The following is a 16658-nucleotide window of genomic DNA, read 5'->3' on the forward strand; positions in this document are numbered from 1 at the left end:
AGGTGTGAAAATGGGTGTGGGTCACAATCAGCCAAGGTTTCAGGTGAACCCATTGGTGAAACCTAACCCCACCCTCTCATGTAATTTCCTGAGATCAGATGGTCCAGGATGTGAGTGGGCGTTAAGGCGTCTGGGAGGCGATCTCAAAACAGGATTATAGATGGCAGACAGTTGGTGTCGTAAGCCTCCGCCTCTGTTCAAAGATGGTCGCTCAGTCTTTCACATCATCTGTCTTCTCTGTTCAACATGTGAACATCTCTGTCTCAGTTGCTCTTAGAACTGAAGAAGCTTCTCAGATGAGAGATGAAACGTCTTCAAGAAACTTAAATTAGTCCTTTTCTTTCCAAGCTCGTTACACTACGATGACCTGGATGACTGAGAACCTTCACAGACATAGTCTGACAACTTTAATCTTAAAGATGGAAAAAGAACAAAAAATTGAAAAAGCAATGGTGTAAGTTTAGATTTTTAATAAGCCAGCCACTTTATTAGTGTATGTTTCTTTCTCTGTGAGAATAGGGAACAATTTTTTTGTTTGACATACGGTGTTGTACTTTAAAATAAATATAACTTGACCTAATGCAGGGTGGGCTACTGTTAGGTTAGTAGTCATCAGTCTGAGTTTTAGTCTGTTAATGGTTTTGATTATAAAGTGTGCCAAACTTTATACTTTTATTTTATAGCTAGGCACCTGAAGCAGCCATAATAGCACATATCTATATATAACAGTTGTAATATCTGCTGATAATTGTCTTGTAGAGTGCAGCTGGTAAATCCACAGAGCAGTAAACACCTGAGCCAGCATCAGCGCAGGTCAGCTGATCAAACCAGAGCTTATGTTTTTCACACTCGCTGAAAGTCTGCTTTCACACATGCGTTGAAATTTTCTACACGTCATCTGCCAGAGATGAACGTCAGACTGTAAATGTCGGATGAAGATTAATTGCCCCGTAACCATAGTAAAAAGCCAGTGTGATGTTGGATTGTGTCGATATGTGAGTAGCGCTGCTGATTATATCGTTCATTTGCACCTAGTGAGTGGGGGAGTATTTCCAGTAATGAGAAAGCATGTGAAGCCAGATGTTCCCTGCTGTATGAGAAAAAGCAGCTATGAAAAGCATCCAGACATGATTTTCTCAAATTTTAAAAACAGCTTCAGGCTTCCCCAACCTGCCAAATCCCACTCTAATACCTGGCTATCAGGGTAAACAGAGTTATCATAAATATTGCATTTGTATATACCAAAGTCCTTCTTGAAGCAAGTTTCAGCACTCAGAAGCCATTGTGGAAATCCTTTGGTGGTTAAACTGTGCTAATAGCAAAATAAACAGAGCAGGAGCCATAACTTTCATCTTAACTGTCACAGGAATATAACTGCATGAAAATAATCACGAGTCAAATCTGATTAAAACTGTGTTAGAAGTCTGGAAACTTTGTTCCAGTTATTTTTAAGCACATTTTCCCCTGTATGCTACTTAAACTACACGTGCAAACATGCCACAACACTGTGATTTAATTTACAGCTCAACTGGGAGTCAACAATCACTGCTCACCCCGCTAGACCACTTAAATAATGCCATGCAAAACATATTAGGGATAAGTTATAAGTAATCGGAAATAAACCATAGATTACTTAACGCTGAAGCTGTAAAATTCATCTGATCTACACAAGCATCATGTCTAACAAAACACTAGTGTTAAAAAGATAATGAACTACAGTTTTACAGCTATAACTTCCAAAAATTCCCAGTCCTGTTAAAAATGAATGACTCAGAGATGGAACACACATGGATAAAAAGAAAAATATTTAGGCTTTTAGTAATTTCCCCATGTTTTCTTCACTTTTATCCATTCTCATGTCTTCTTGACGTGTTGGCTCGTTCGTCCTTGGAGCCCAGCCTTGAGGTGGCGAGCTGGATGTTCAGTCATCTCTGAGAAGACGGGCTGCCTTGATTGGAGCTGACAGAGTGACTTGAGGCAAAGATGCTGCTAATTGGGAGGGAACAGGCTGGCTGGATGAGGGGGTCCCTGTTAGGGTGATGACTGAGCACTTGGCTTCACATCGCTGGTTGTTGTGCATGAAAACTACGCTCTTCCAGAGGGGGAAACTGACTCTTTATAACATTTTCTTTAGCTGGCAAAAATGAAAATAGGAGACTGAGGAAGTGAACAGTGTTAATCAGGCTGTAACGTAAATGTCAAAAACATTCAACCCTGAAGGCATTTAACTGACTTCTGATATTTAATTAACTGTAACTGATATAGATGCCTAACTGTCACAGTGTAATTTTTCATATACATATTTTTAACCCACATTGTGAATAGTTGAGTCTTTTACTATCTTTACTTCTGAGAAACTGCCTCTTTAAGATACTCTTTTTATGTCCAATCATGTTAATGAAAAGTTAACAATCAAGCTAATTAGTTGCAAATTGTTTTTTCGTACCATTTACTTTCTTTTTAAATGCACCAGTCTTTTTTAAAATGGTGCACTTTCTCACTTTAAGCTTTTGTTCTGTTTTCTGTGTTCTATTGTATATGAAATATGAGTCTTTGAGATTGCATTTTATTCTGTTTCTATTTATTTTTTACACACATCTGTGATAACTTTGGGACAAGCATATCAGAATGTCAAAGTCAATGAGCATTTTACCACTGTAAGTTTGAAATTGAGTTCTTCTTCCCCACCTAGTATTACAAATCAGTAGGAAAATGACTCTGTGCTGCCTTGAACTGTGACTGGACCAAACACTTTCAGATAAGTTTATGGTCTTTAAGTCTTTAAGTCATGATTTTGTAATATGTGGTCTGTATGAGTGTTTAGCATTTGATAAAGGAGGGCATGTTTTAGGGTGGACCTATCTTATAAATAAGTGGTTCTTGGTTTTCCAGTAAGAGCCGCCCCTCGTTCATCACATCTGGTTTCAAAACATGATGATGACAGAAGCAACGCTCAGCTTGATAGATGGCATCACACTGGCTGTATCCATCTTTTACATACCATACAATCTACCCCTTATTCTGATAACCCCTGGCCTTCAGCCAAATTCAAGCCTAAAACTGTGTTTAAAAACTCCATCATAGTGCATAACTTTAAAACCCTTTCAAATCCATATTTAACTTTCTTGACAGATGATTTATGCCACTTAATGCCTGAAAACTCAGACATGTGCAGGCTTGGTCTTTTCTCATGTCTTGTGTGAATATGGATCATTCCTGTTTAAACACATCTGTTGCTTTGTGTGCTTTGTTATTTGGGTCATTATTCTGCTGTGTTGTCCTAAAATTGCATCTAGAATGCATGCAAGCGTTATTCCTCATGGATGGAATCACTGCAGTAAGACGGTGTCACTTTCTCATTCAGTTCCTTCACTCAGCTCCACTTGAATTATCCTTTGGCCACATTTCAAACGGCATGTTTTCAAATTAGCAGTTGGTTAACTAGTGAGAAACAGATCAGTACGCATGAGGAGTCAGCCATCTGGCTGCTCCATCTGTTTGCACCAAACATCTGTTTAACTGGGACTTTCATCTCAGGAGCACTTTGGTTGCTGATTCCTTAAATTTCAGTAAAGAGCGGTCCAACTGTGGCTCCCACCAGCAGCCTTTTTAACAGATCCATATTGACACTGGCGTCTATGCATGTTGACACCCCAGCTCTTACAGGCTGCATGCAGACTGCATGTAGGCAAGATAATGAACTACAACCGTGTGCATCTGGTTGATAGAAGCACCGTAGTCAGACACTGAGCGCTGTAATATAAGATTGTTTGAGCGTTCAGATTAAACTGGAAAAGTACCTCATAAATGCCATTCTATTTACACTTTTTGTTTGCAGATAGACACGTTTGTTTCCAGACTCAGTGTAAATTAGTGTCAGCTTTTTGTAAAGCAGAGGATGCTGACCCTACATTGAAACTTATTTTCCCTCAGTTTTTTATGTTTTCTTGATTAATTGTTATTGCTTGTGTACAGTGTCCTTGAGTGTTTTGAAAGCCGCTTTCTTAAATAAAATTTATTATTATTATTATTATTATTATTAATCCACCTCCTGTCCTGTGTTTTCCTGTCTGCTTCTGATCTCCTTGTGAGTCTTTTTGCTTTTCATTTATCTTTTTCCAATTATTATGTTTACTTGTTGGATTTTTTTTGCAGAACTTAATTTGGAATTTGCTGCTCACCTCTGTGTCAGGTTTTGATGTCATGTTCTTCAATGACATCCAATAAATTTGAATGTACTGATAATTAGTGATGAATTACTTTGATACTAATTTTAAAGCATGGTTAGTCAAGTGCAAAGTTTGCAATTCTTAATGATTTAAAGCTAATTTTATTGACACAAATAACAAAAGTATTCTGGGAAAATGCAAATCCCACTGAATCTAGAAATACAGGTAAATCTATTTTTTAGAGGTTTTTGTATTTTAGAAGTATGATTTTTATGACTTTTAATATGAATTTCTACTTACAGGGAGGCAAGCTTTTGGCTTTTAAAGCAGCTTGCTCTGATTACAGCTTTTACTAATTGTGTTAGAAAATAACTACTTTCCAGTTTTTATAGTAAACACCTTCATTAATGCAAATAGGAGTCTGGTCAGTTCCATGTGAGAGGAATCTGAATTCTTCCCATAAAAGCTAATCCACCTGACGTCTACTGCTGATGTTGATAGTAACGTACCATACTAAGAGGAAAGTGTCCTGGTCCTGGGTCTGTTTCCCAGTTCTGTTATTCATGTTTCTAGTTAGTCTCTTGTCTTATTTAGTTTTCTCTTGTGTCCTGTTCAACTTACTCTTGTGTCTGTATGTTGTTCCTACTGTGTCCTGTAAGTCAGTGGTCCTGTTTCCTAGAGTTCTTCCTCCTGTATAGGTTTCTGTTACTAGGAATTATTTCTTTTCTTTTGGATTTTATGTCACCTTTCTTTTTTACTGCCTACTAAATGGGTTGCTTTTGTTTACTCCAGTTTGCATCTGCATATATCTGTGCTTGGGTCCTCACAAACCACCATATTTGTGCTCTGTACTCTGCAGATCATGACAGAAAGGAATTTTGTTTTTTTTCTATGTTTTGCTTGTATTAGATGTGCAGATAATTCCAACTTTGGGAAAGAAACCAAACATAACACACTGAAAGTTTGTTTTCCTTACATTTAAAAAAAATGAATTGTTGCTGTGGGCAACATATTCTGAATTGGCCACATCAGCTGTTACTGTTGCATTTCAGAATACATCACTATTCAAATCCTAATTTCTCATTGTATTCAGGCTAACACCTCATACATTTTAACTACTTGAACCCCTTGTTTTTAATTATTTATGCTGGATGTGCCTACATAGAATAAACACTTCACAATGAGCTCCGGGCTAGGTCCAACAAGCAGCTGCATGTCTGTGAATTTCACGTACATCTCAGGAGGTTTAGGGGAAATATTTGATTCATAAGAAAAAACAGAGAATAAAATGACAAAAACAGTGGCAGAGAAATTCTTGTCCTTCGTGGTTCAAGGTCACTGCATCTCATTTGTTTGTGTAAACTGCTCTGACACTTTTAGGTCAGCTAGGACATTTCATGTTTACATGTCCATAGGTTCAGCCACAGTGCAGAAAACTCCTGCATGAAGTGCAGCATTGTAGCTGAGTGCTGACTGCTCATAAACATGTTTAACTATTTCCACACTGCAAGTAGGAGTTTACATCAGTATGTACTTTCAAAACTTACATTTTAACTACTGATTTTATCTACTGTTCTAATTTTTGATTTCATATACTGTTTTGTTTGTTTGTTTGTTTAATCAATTTTAAATCATGCCTTTTATTTGTTTTTGTTTTTAATGTCTCTGTAAAGCACTTTGAATCACCTTGCTGTTGAATTGTGCTATATAAATAAACTTGCCTTGATTACTTTATTTTAGCTATTTTTCCCTGCATGCTCAGGGATTCATTTAGCATTATAGCATTATATGAAACAGGATTTATAAAACTTAAACGTTCTGATACTAAACTGTTTTATTTGACTATATAAAAAGCATTTTTATTCTCCTTGGTTTTACCATTTTAACCAAAACCACACTGTTTTACTAAACCTGTCCAAGTAGTTTCCTTTGGTTGAATCTCAGCAAAAAGCCAGTGAAAGCAAAAGTAAAATCAAGAGAAAATAAAAATGAATCTGCATAAACAAGAAAACAAAACAAAGTGGAAAAATGAGACATTAAGCACAGTCTCCTGGATGATCAAAGTGGGACTTGTCTCCACTTTATATGAATTTTGATTAATATTTGTTTCAAGTCACAGCTACATTAAAGAGATCTTTGTCTGTATTTTCACTGACTGTAAATTCATTGGGAATTTGATGTAAGTTAAATTATTTTTTAAAAGGCCTATATAGGTCACTCCAGTTAATTCATATAAATAAATCCACTGCAAATTAACAACACATTTCAATGACTTTATGGAGCTCTTGTGAAACACATCAATGGCTGTGATTTTGCTGATTCAATACACAACAGCAACAACAATAATTCAGTTTCAGAGATACAGAGTGTCCTTTAGTTAGGATCATGTAGCATCTTAATTTTGGCAATAATGAGACCAGTTTCACTCCCAAACCCTTCATATTTTGACCCAAATCACCATTTTCTCCTAAAAACTAGTTCAAACACAGTTTTGATGTCTAAATGTAAGAAACAGCTGGAGAAATAAGAATGAAACAAAACAGCATCCAGGTTCAGTCTTCACTTCACTTTTTCACCCACCATCATCCCACCTGCTTGCATATACATGTTTATTCAAAACTGGTATTAAAAGATTGGTTTCAATTTTATAATAGCATATAAAGTATGTTTATTAGATGCACCACATCACATTTATTACAAAGATTAATAATAACCTCAGTTGTAACTTTGGAGTAACTGATGTTTTGCAAATATATAAAAGATTAGTAGAGAAATGATCATTTCCTTGTTTTCTAACAGTAAATTAGTATTTACAAAGGTTTTATATTAGGATCATTTTCTCCATTTAGTCTGTGATGACTATCATACAGTTTAAACTCCCTGTAAATCCAGTATTTCTCTATTGTGTCTGTGAAATGAAAGCAACACATGCTTGAAAACAATCATAAAAAACACTCATGCATCCATATAACTGTTATGAGTTATGAGTCATCTACTGTCATCTACTGTTCAGTAAAACCAGGTCATTTATTTTTGTGAGTTGTAATAGTGTTTTATACACTTACAGCTTTATCTCTGTGTTGGTATCTGTTAATATGAACTGACAGGATGTAATGAGAGAGGACGTGATGTGATGGATGCCATTATCTCTCAAAATGCATCATTTCCACTGCATAAGCAGGTGCAGGGAGCGGATATTAGACGCCTGTGACTTCTTGAAATTCTGCCAATCTCTTTCTTTTCTACACAGCCTTCAGCCAGACTTTTATTTATCAACGCACGGTTGCATTTCTCTAAGTGGGATTTGATTTGTTTTGATCAGCAAGCAGTAATGTAATATTTCAAACCCTCCCAGCAGGCATGTTTAGTTTGTAAAATTAGAACAACAGCTTATCTGGGTTTCTGAAGCCAAAAATATGAGGTTATGGTTCATTTGCAGTGCTGTATTGAAAGCACTCTCACTCCCGGTCACACTGGAACACCGGAAATAACACTTAAGAAAAGGAGACGTTTTCTCTGATGTGTCCTCTGCATGTCACTTGAATAATGTGAGTCTAAGAGCGCTCTGAGGGGACGAGATGGCATGTATTTGAGCATGCAACAGTGAATGGTTGATAAGTCTGACAGCCCGGCGTGGGCAGTCCCTGGCTGGTGGACACTTGACATTGCCAGGGTTCAAGGGTCACGTGCGGGAACACGTTGTTACGGTAAAGACCAGAGGGGTCGTAGGGTGAGCTGTCACTCTGCTTCAGCCAACGACAGCTGAGAAGTGTCTGAGACCGTGGCCAAACCTGCAACTATCAGGCCACTGTCAATCATCCGAGTCAACACTCTACCTCATCACCTTGGAGCAAGTTCAAACCAATCGATTCAAATGAAAGTCAGATTTATTCTCTGTGTTTCTGTTGACCTTGGCCCGGCTGTTACATCCTTTTCTTCAAGGATCTCTGTGAGCCTTTTGCAAAGTGAACAGAAATTCAAATGAACAAGTGTCAAGTGCAGTGAAAACGGCAAAAAGGCTTTTTAGATTTAAATTTAGCTTCTTTTGGAACAGCAGTGAAATACATATTGTGTATGCAGAGGAAAGAGAGTAATACTGATTTTTCAATTTTGGTCTCATTTCTATTCAGTGTATCTTGGACATCAATGAAAGGGGAAAAAGGAAAAAAAAGAGACTGTCCATTTGGTTTGCTGAGCTGTAAATTAAGCCATGTGCATACAGAATCTGTGAAATGTGCATCTTTAGAATCCTTTTTAAATGAAACTACAACTGAATGTATAAGTAAAACAGAATGTTTTGCAAAAGAGCCCATTTATGCTGTGGAAGGAGAACCCAGAGAGAACCCAGGACCTTCTTGCTGTCCACAGCACCATCACACTGCCGATGATATTGTACTTCCTCCAGGTCTTACACTTTTTAACTTAACGTGATGAAGCCAAAAGTGCTCACATGAAAAAGTATTTTTAACCACACTAGTTATCATTCCTCCAATTGTTGTGTGAGCATTTTCATCTAAATTCTGTTCCTTCACAAACTGTTTGAAAGTACTTTGAATAATCAACAAGCTCATCCTGGAGGCCAAAAAAGAACCCAGAACAACATCTAAAGAACTGCAAAGTTTTCTGGTGTCATGAGGTGTTCCTATAGGCTAAATGAGATAGATATATAAGATAGAATAAGATTCTGATATACATGAACTCCTACATGCAAGCTGTCCTTTGGTGGCAGCATGTGACGTTATAACATGAGTGAAAATTTCCAGCTTTTACACCTCAACGAATGCTATTGCTTTGTTTTTGTTTTTTCCCTAATCTGATCCAACTCATTAGTCAGCCAGTAAAAGTGTTGTTTACAGTAAAAAAGGAAGTGGAAGAAGATGAACCCAAGTCAAAACACAAACTGTCCAAATGTGATGCAAACCAAACTCAGCTGGCTGACAAAACTGTGACCTGACTAATAAACCTGCCACCACCTCCTGTAAAAGAGCCTTTGCAGGTTTCTCAAACACGGCCTGTATCTCTTGGTGGTCAATACTGTGGAGACCAGTATGTCAAGGCACTGTATGTAACAGTGAAACGCAGCCCACCTAAAAACTTTGACGAATGCATCGGGATGAAAATGAGCTGCAGCCTGTCTCTGGTTGTGTGTTTCCCATAAAGATGAGGATGGATTATGGAAAAGGTATCAAACACTCAGTCCAAATTGGCTATCAAACATTTCAGTGATAGATGGGAAGTCTGTGTTGTAACTGCAGTGAAGCCTGCTGGATTCTCGTGTCAGACTGCGTTAGAGTCAATATGTCTTTGGTGGACACACACACAGGCCTGGCTGGCGTCCTCAGGATAACATCACCACTCACTGTCGCTGTCACACATGAAAGAATCTTTTTTCTCTGATTATGGATGGTCCCTCAGAGCTGTCTGACAGCAAATTAGTACCTCCTGGCAGGGAGCTCTGAGAAAAAGAGGAGATTCTGTTCTCTGTGGAAAGATGTGCCCTATAAAGCTTCTGAAGGTGCCTTTAGTCATGGACTATCATTGCTGATTTAATAAGTACAAGACAGACTGTATCTAACATTTAATAACATCGGGAGTTTATTATAGTAGCCACTTACAATTATAAACATTTTTCTCTTAATTCTCCTGCTATTCTGTAAATGGTACTTAGCAATAAAAAGCATAACAATGTGAGAAGGACAACCCAGAGAGAGACGTTGCACATGAAAGAAAGAACAAGCACAATGTGTATTATCAAAGGATGAATTAGTAACAAACTTTCCTCGCTTTTGAAATTCTCATTTCTTTGTCCACCTTTTGTCAGAAAACCTGCAGTGAGAACACAGCGACAGCATTAATCTGCACGTTAGGCTTAAAAGTCTGCAGGTAAACAACATCAGTGATCAAACAACGCTAAATAATTGAAAATGAGCAATAATTTCGGAGATATGAATATCCCTCACATTAAAGTATTTTTATAAATGCCATTTTTTGTTTTTTAATTAAATTCTCTTGAAACTTCTGTGTGGTTTCAGCATTTCATGTGACCACCCCTGAGCTGTGCAGTTTATATAGGAAATGTTAGATGCTGGTTCGAATGATTATTTATACGAAAAGGTCAAAATGTAAATTAAAAATGAGAAGATGCAAAATGCTACATTTTGTGTTTAGACTCCTGTGAGAAGCAGCATCATAGAACAGAATCACAGATGAAGGTAGGAGATGGTGATTAGACTCCCCGGAGTCTACATGTGGGTGGTGATGGAGCGGCATAAGCAGATGGCTGATTGAGACTTTGGATGAGATGCCGTAAATAACCCAAAGGAAGCAAAGGTGGAGACCAGCGGGGCTGCATGACAGACGCCTGAGAGGGACTGACAGGCACAGTGCAGACAGATATGATGCATTTAAAGAAGGGGGCTGATTGGCTCTGAGAATGTGGTCAGATAGCTGATTGGACAAAAAAGTTTGAATGAGATTCATCTGAAAGCATGGAAAAATGGACGGGATGAAGAAAAAAAGCACACTAAGAATAGCTCACATCACCACAACTAATGGAGACAGAAGATGATGGAGCGTGTCTGTGTAGGTTCTCAGTCATCCAGGTCGTAGTGATCTCGAGTGCTTTAAAAAGAGAACTAGGCATCTTTAAGTTCATCAATATGTTTTTTTTCACTTGTAAAACAGCTCATGGAGAGCCCTGAGATTGTCCTGAGGGTCAGTGACCCACTATCAATCATGTTAGTCGTCAAGTGCCAGGATGGGAAAAATGTTGGGTCATCATCACCGGGGCAAACATGTGAAGCCTCTGTAAGACTTTATGTCAGCTATTGAGGTCACCTGATGTGAGTGGGGGTTGAAACACCTGGAAAAGTATCTCAAGACTTCATCGTAGATGGCTGATAGTTGATGCTTAACCAACCAGTTCTGTTCAACGATGGTCATCCAAGGTGGACACAGATGCCCTCCTTTACTCCTCTTTTAAACCATCTATCAACCTTGGCATCCTCAAAATAATGTCCTTTCTCTTTTAAGTGCAGGTGTCTAGCTGAAGGGGAAATTATGGTTCAGTGGTCATAGCATGTTAAAGGTCCACTAACAGGTGTGGACTTCTACCTGCACAGAGAGTCTGTTGTCAGCTGTGGGCAGTGCCAAACTATTGAGGTACTGCTACTCTGTAGTCTGACAGCTTTGGTCGCGATGTTGTTGGTTCATCAGTGGAGGAGTTATAACATAGAAAGAGATAATGTGAAAGTCAGTTTTGCTATGTTTAATTCAGTTTCCCTATGCTGTGCCATGCATTCATGGAGTGGTTGTCTGGTTTTTCCAGTGTAAAGGCCTGAGTGCTCCTCACTGTAGGCACAGTGTGTGTTTGGGTGTTTTGTCCTTGGGATGATCCAGTTTTTGCTCAGAGGGAATTATTGGGTCTGTAGTGCACTGAGAGAAATGAGAAATGAAAATGATGGAACACATCTTCCTTCTTGAAGTTGCATGAAAATCTAATTTTGTTAGATTCTGTAAGTTAATCTCTGGTTATTTCGCATTAGGTGGCTCACTTATGTGACAGACTAGTTGACTAGTTGCCAAGGTATTTATAGTAAGCTAAAACAAAATTAAAAACTAATTTAAAAAAAGAAAAAAAAGGAAGGATGCACATCTTTCTCTTTGAGAGTCTTCTTCACTGTTTCCAGGGTTAGACAGATAATAATATCTGCTACTCTTTTCTCTTTCTTTTTGAAGGCCTTTTGCATCAGCCAATAAAAGGATTGTTTTCTTTAACCTCTTTGTGTCCATCATTTGGGTCTTCTTTCAGCACACCCTGACATAATCAGTGAACTCAAATGCAGACTTGCAAACAGAAAAGGATCATTTCTACATTAGCATCACATCATGTTTTTTTCTCACTGTGTCAAAAACTGATCACATTTTGTTCTTGGCTTTGTGAACACACCGAGTGAACCTGACAGTCGTTGACGGTCTCATTTCTTTATATTGAATGTTAATAGATTTCACTGAATGGGGAGCTTCGTACTCGTGACAGCAGGTTCAGAGGATTATTCATTAACATGCATGATCTTTTTAGAGAGAGGTGTTGCTTTTGAATGCTTAAATGTCATTTTTTTTGTGCTGCGCAGTTTCACAAGCTGAACTCGACTCGCCACCAGTGCGTCGGGGGGAAAGCAAAAATGTCAAAGACTTCAGCAAACAAAAAACACAAAATGCTTTGACATGCATGCAAAACAAAGTCAGTTTCCAAAGCCCAGAACAACAATGGCGGGAAAGAAAACAGTAATTTTAATTAAATGTTCTGCATTTGACTCCTGACATACAACTGGATTAAAAACCTGGTTTGAAGTTCAAGTGACCAAAATGGGTCTAAAATACAAATATATAAAAGCACATTGATTGTTAAACAGAACAGTGATGGACTGACAGACTAAATTACATTATTACTTTTGCTAGAAGTGTTCATACTGTATGACATCATTAATCTGTAACATCATTAAATTAATTTCAGTGTTTCAATCAGACTGCTGATGGGTAACCAGATTTTTGGAAAGCTTTGTTTAAGCTTTGCTTTGTTTAACGTTGTTTTCTCTAAGTCTAGCACATTTCCTAATTCCTTCAGCTATTTATGAAAAGTTTAAGGTGTTTGAGACTTTGAGAATTTTTCCAGAACCAGCAGAGTTTGTTTGTTTTCTAACAATGCTGAATAAGAAATTGGCTGAACTATATTTTGATCTATGTTTGCTGCCTCGGTCCGTTTCTCTATTCTGTTTTCACGAATGATCTGCCGTATGTCCTGGATAAATCTCATCTTGTAATGTCTCCTGATGATTCTACCATGTGGCAACTCTGAATTGACAAGCGTATTACAACAAGATTTGCTGAACGTGTTTGACTGGATAAGTAAAAACAACATGATTTTAAATGTATCCAAATCCAAATCTATGTTAATAGGAAGTAGAGTACGCTTAGTCAACAGCCCACAACTAAATCTTTCCATAGCTGCATCGGTATTAGAACAGGTCACCAGATTAAATTACTTGGTGTTACCATAAACCACCACCTTTCATGGTCTCAGCACATCGACTATGTTATTAAGAAAATGGGGCAGGGCATAGCTATGGCCAGGAAAAGCTTTTATATTACTTCTTCAGTTATGAAAAATGTCATTAATGCCCTAGTATTATCTCATCTAGAGTACTGTTCAACCATTTGGTCATTAATGATAGATCTGACAACTTCAGTATCAGAACAAGGCGGCCAAAGTGTTAAGGTGTTCATGATAAAATATCAATAAAATGCATGATAAACTTTCTTGGCTTTCTGTACAAGCTAAATTATACTATGGCTTACTTGTATTTTTAAAGAAAGCAATACTGTTAAACACACCATATTTTTTTCTGCTCAGTTGCAGCATCCAGATGAAATACATAATCAGTACACGATTTTCAGCAAACCACAATTTACTAACTCCTTGAGTTAAAAGCAACTTTATGAAAAACTCTGTTATATTTAGAGCATCTTTTCAGTGGAATAAGTTGCCTTATGCAATTAGAGAATTGGCTTCTATTCATAATTTTAAAAATCACTTAAAAGCCTATTTAGGCAGCTTTTAATTTAATTTATTGTAAATATTGTAAGAGGGCAATGTCATTTGTAATGGAAATTTGTATTTTGTTTTAGTGTTATTGATATTTATATGCTTATATTTTCACAACTGTAAAACCTTACTGTGGATGTAAGAGCCAAATTATGCGGATATTTGGTATCCACTTTATTGTGTAATATTTTATTTGATTGTATTTGATAGTTTGGGCCCCAGGAAGAATAACATCCACTGTTGTGGAAGCTAATGGGATTCCTTATAAATAAACATGTACCCAAATACCATATCTCTGGTACTGATCTCTGGTAAACAATGAAGTGTCCAGCAAGTCCAGTTTCAAGTGAGAAGTCCCTTCTCAGGAAGCCAAATATGGCACAAAGATCAGTTTGAACTGTGATGATGAAGCTTGTTTTAACATAAAAATGAAAAATCAAAAGTGCTTACATTAAAAAACACAACATCTTTAACAGATAAAGGAAACTGCTTTGGTATGATGAATGCAAATAGAGCCATGAAGTCACAAACATCCCTGCTCTGTCTCTAAAGTAACTTGGTCTCTCAAGGTTAAATTACTATTTCAAGACAACTGCCTGGAAGCCTTTTTAAGGTTACATCCTCTATATTCTCCCATATTCTTGAGCACTCTCAACTTATACTGTTTGCTGAAAGGAAGGGTGGTATGCAGTCAAAATGGTCTGCAGTCTCTCCAAATATCCAAAACTGGGACAACCCAAAGGAAGAACACATCACCATTCTGCTCATCCCCAAAGACAAAAGTGTCCCGCTGTACATGAATTAAACAGGAGAAAAGGGGGAAGAAAGAAACAGTATAGGTGGGCACTTTTCAGGGAGTGTCTGAAACAAACACAACTTAAAAGCAAGATGGAGAAACAGCTTCCAGTTCGGTCGATCCAGGTCAAGACTTGTGGGGCAGTATGTTTGCTCAAAGGCAACTTTGTAAAGTATAATTTTAATAACAGGATGAAAAACAAAGTTTCAGTAAGTTCAGACTGAAGACAGTCGAGTTGGTAAAAGCTGACAGCGTTGTCACATTTTTTTCACAATGTAGAAACATTTTTTCTTATTAATGAGCGTGCACAGGTCCATATAAGCTGATGCAGTGTTGTGTTTTATATGCCACCTCTGTCTTGGTTTGGTGCCTGGACATACCAAACATGATGATACTGACCACAAAGAAATAAACTGGACCGTCAGGAGACCTTGACTTTATGTTTTGCTTTTTTTGTCCAGTTGCTGATTTATTTCATTTTATTTTTACTTACTTTTTACTTTCTTTACCTTCTGGCTAGGTCGAAGAGCTAACAGCTATTAGATTGAATCTACAGAAAGAATAAAGTTACGTTGAAACCAAGCACACCATTGTTTTTCTTGTGACATTACCAATAAGTGTGATGTGTCACATGGCTCTCTTCCTATTGAAAAAACAAAAGTTGTATCCAAGATGGCCGACTTCTAAATGGCCACCATGGTCACCACCCATCTTGAGGAGTTTGCCCCCTCACATGTACTAATGTGCCACAAACAGGAATTTAATATCACCAACCATTCCCATTTTATTATGGTGTATCCATATAAATGGCCCACCCTGTATAGAAATTATTTAATTAAAAATATCAGTTTCTCATCGGTACCACTTCACACTGGCAAACTGACATAAATATTAATATATGGAATAATAATACTTGTGCATGAAGCATTTCCACCAAAAAACATTTTGTGGGTAAATGATTGACACCAATTGCTTTAACAAAACATTATTAACTGTATTAACTTATGCCCTGGGAATGACAATGACCTAAATAATTCACAAGTGGCATATTTCTTCTGATGAGTTTAAAGTAAATGATCTCATTTTCCAAGTCCCAGTTTGCACATTACAGATATCATCAGACAGGCCTCCAAGCTAATATTTGTCTCTTTTTTTAAAGATATAGGTTATTTAGCTCATCATGTTGCCTTCCACACTCTTGAAATACACATCTGCCTTAGACTGCAACAAATTAACCTAATTGGTAACAATAAACAGTTGCCGTAGTTTTATAAGAGGTTTTATGTTAAAATGACAAAAGCTGTTCACAGTAAGAACTCGGGGCAGGTTTACAGGCTGTTTTTTAGCTGCTTCTTCTTCTCAAAAACTGTACTTGTTCCATCCTATGTTTCTGGGGCCTCAGCTTTTTGTAACTACCAGTAAGATAAGCACTTCCACTGCAATTGATACTGGACACATCTATTATAAGTTTGTGGAAAACAACCTTAGACAAACCAACTGAGTCCTTTTATTTGAGTCTTTATGTTTTCTGGACATTCTCTGATCTCCTCTGGAGAATCTGCACATTTCTGATTCCAGTTTGGCTTTCCATTGTGATCCACCTGCTGTTTTAGCCATGATAATCAGGAAGGCCACGTTGAACTCACTACTAAGATCCGAGCATGCCTTTCAGCAGGTTCACCGTCACCTGGTGCCAATTTTTTCTCTTTCTAATTTAGTGTATGTGAGTCTTTCTGTTTTTAAAATAACAAATAGACTCCATGCACACACACACACACACACACACACACACACACACACACACACACACACACACACACACACAGCAGCTGACAGATGTGTTGAATGCTCAGTAGGTTATACAAAGATGTATGTCTTCGGTGTGCTTTTTGGGAGATGTGAAACTTGCCTTGCAAACACAGCCTCCAGGGATGGATTTCAGCTGTGGAAACAAACTCAACAATAATGCAGGAAATGCATCAAAAGTCTTTAAAAGATAAAATTGTAGATATTTGCACCCATTCACCTTCAAGTTTTTTGACAGAACAAAAACACGCTAAATTCTCTGGGCAGCACAAAAGTCATGGTC

This window comes from Oreochromis aureus, linkage group 18 (genome assembly GCF_013358895.1).
Source record: "Oreochromis aureus strain Israel breed Guangdong linkage group 18, ZZ_aureus, whole genome shotgun sequence".
NCBI lineage: Eukaryota > Metazoa > Chordata > Actinopteri > Cichliformes > Cichlidae > Oreochromis > Oreochromis aureus.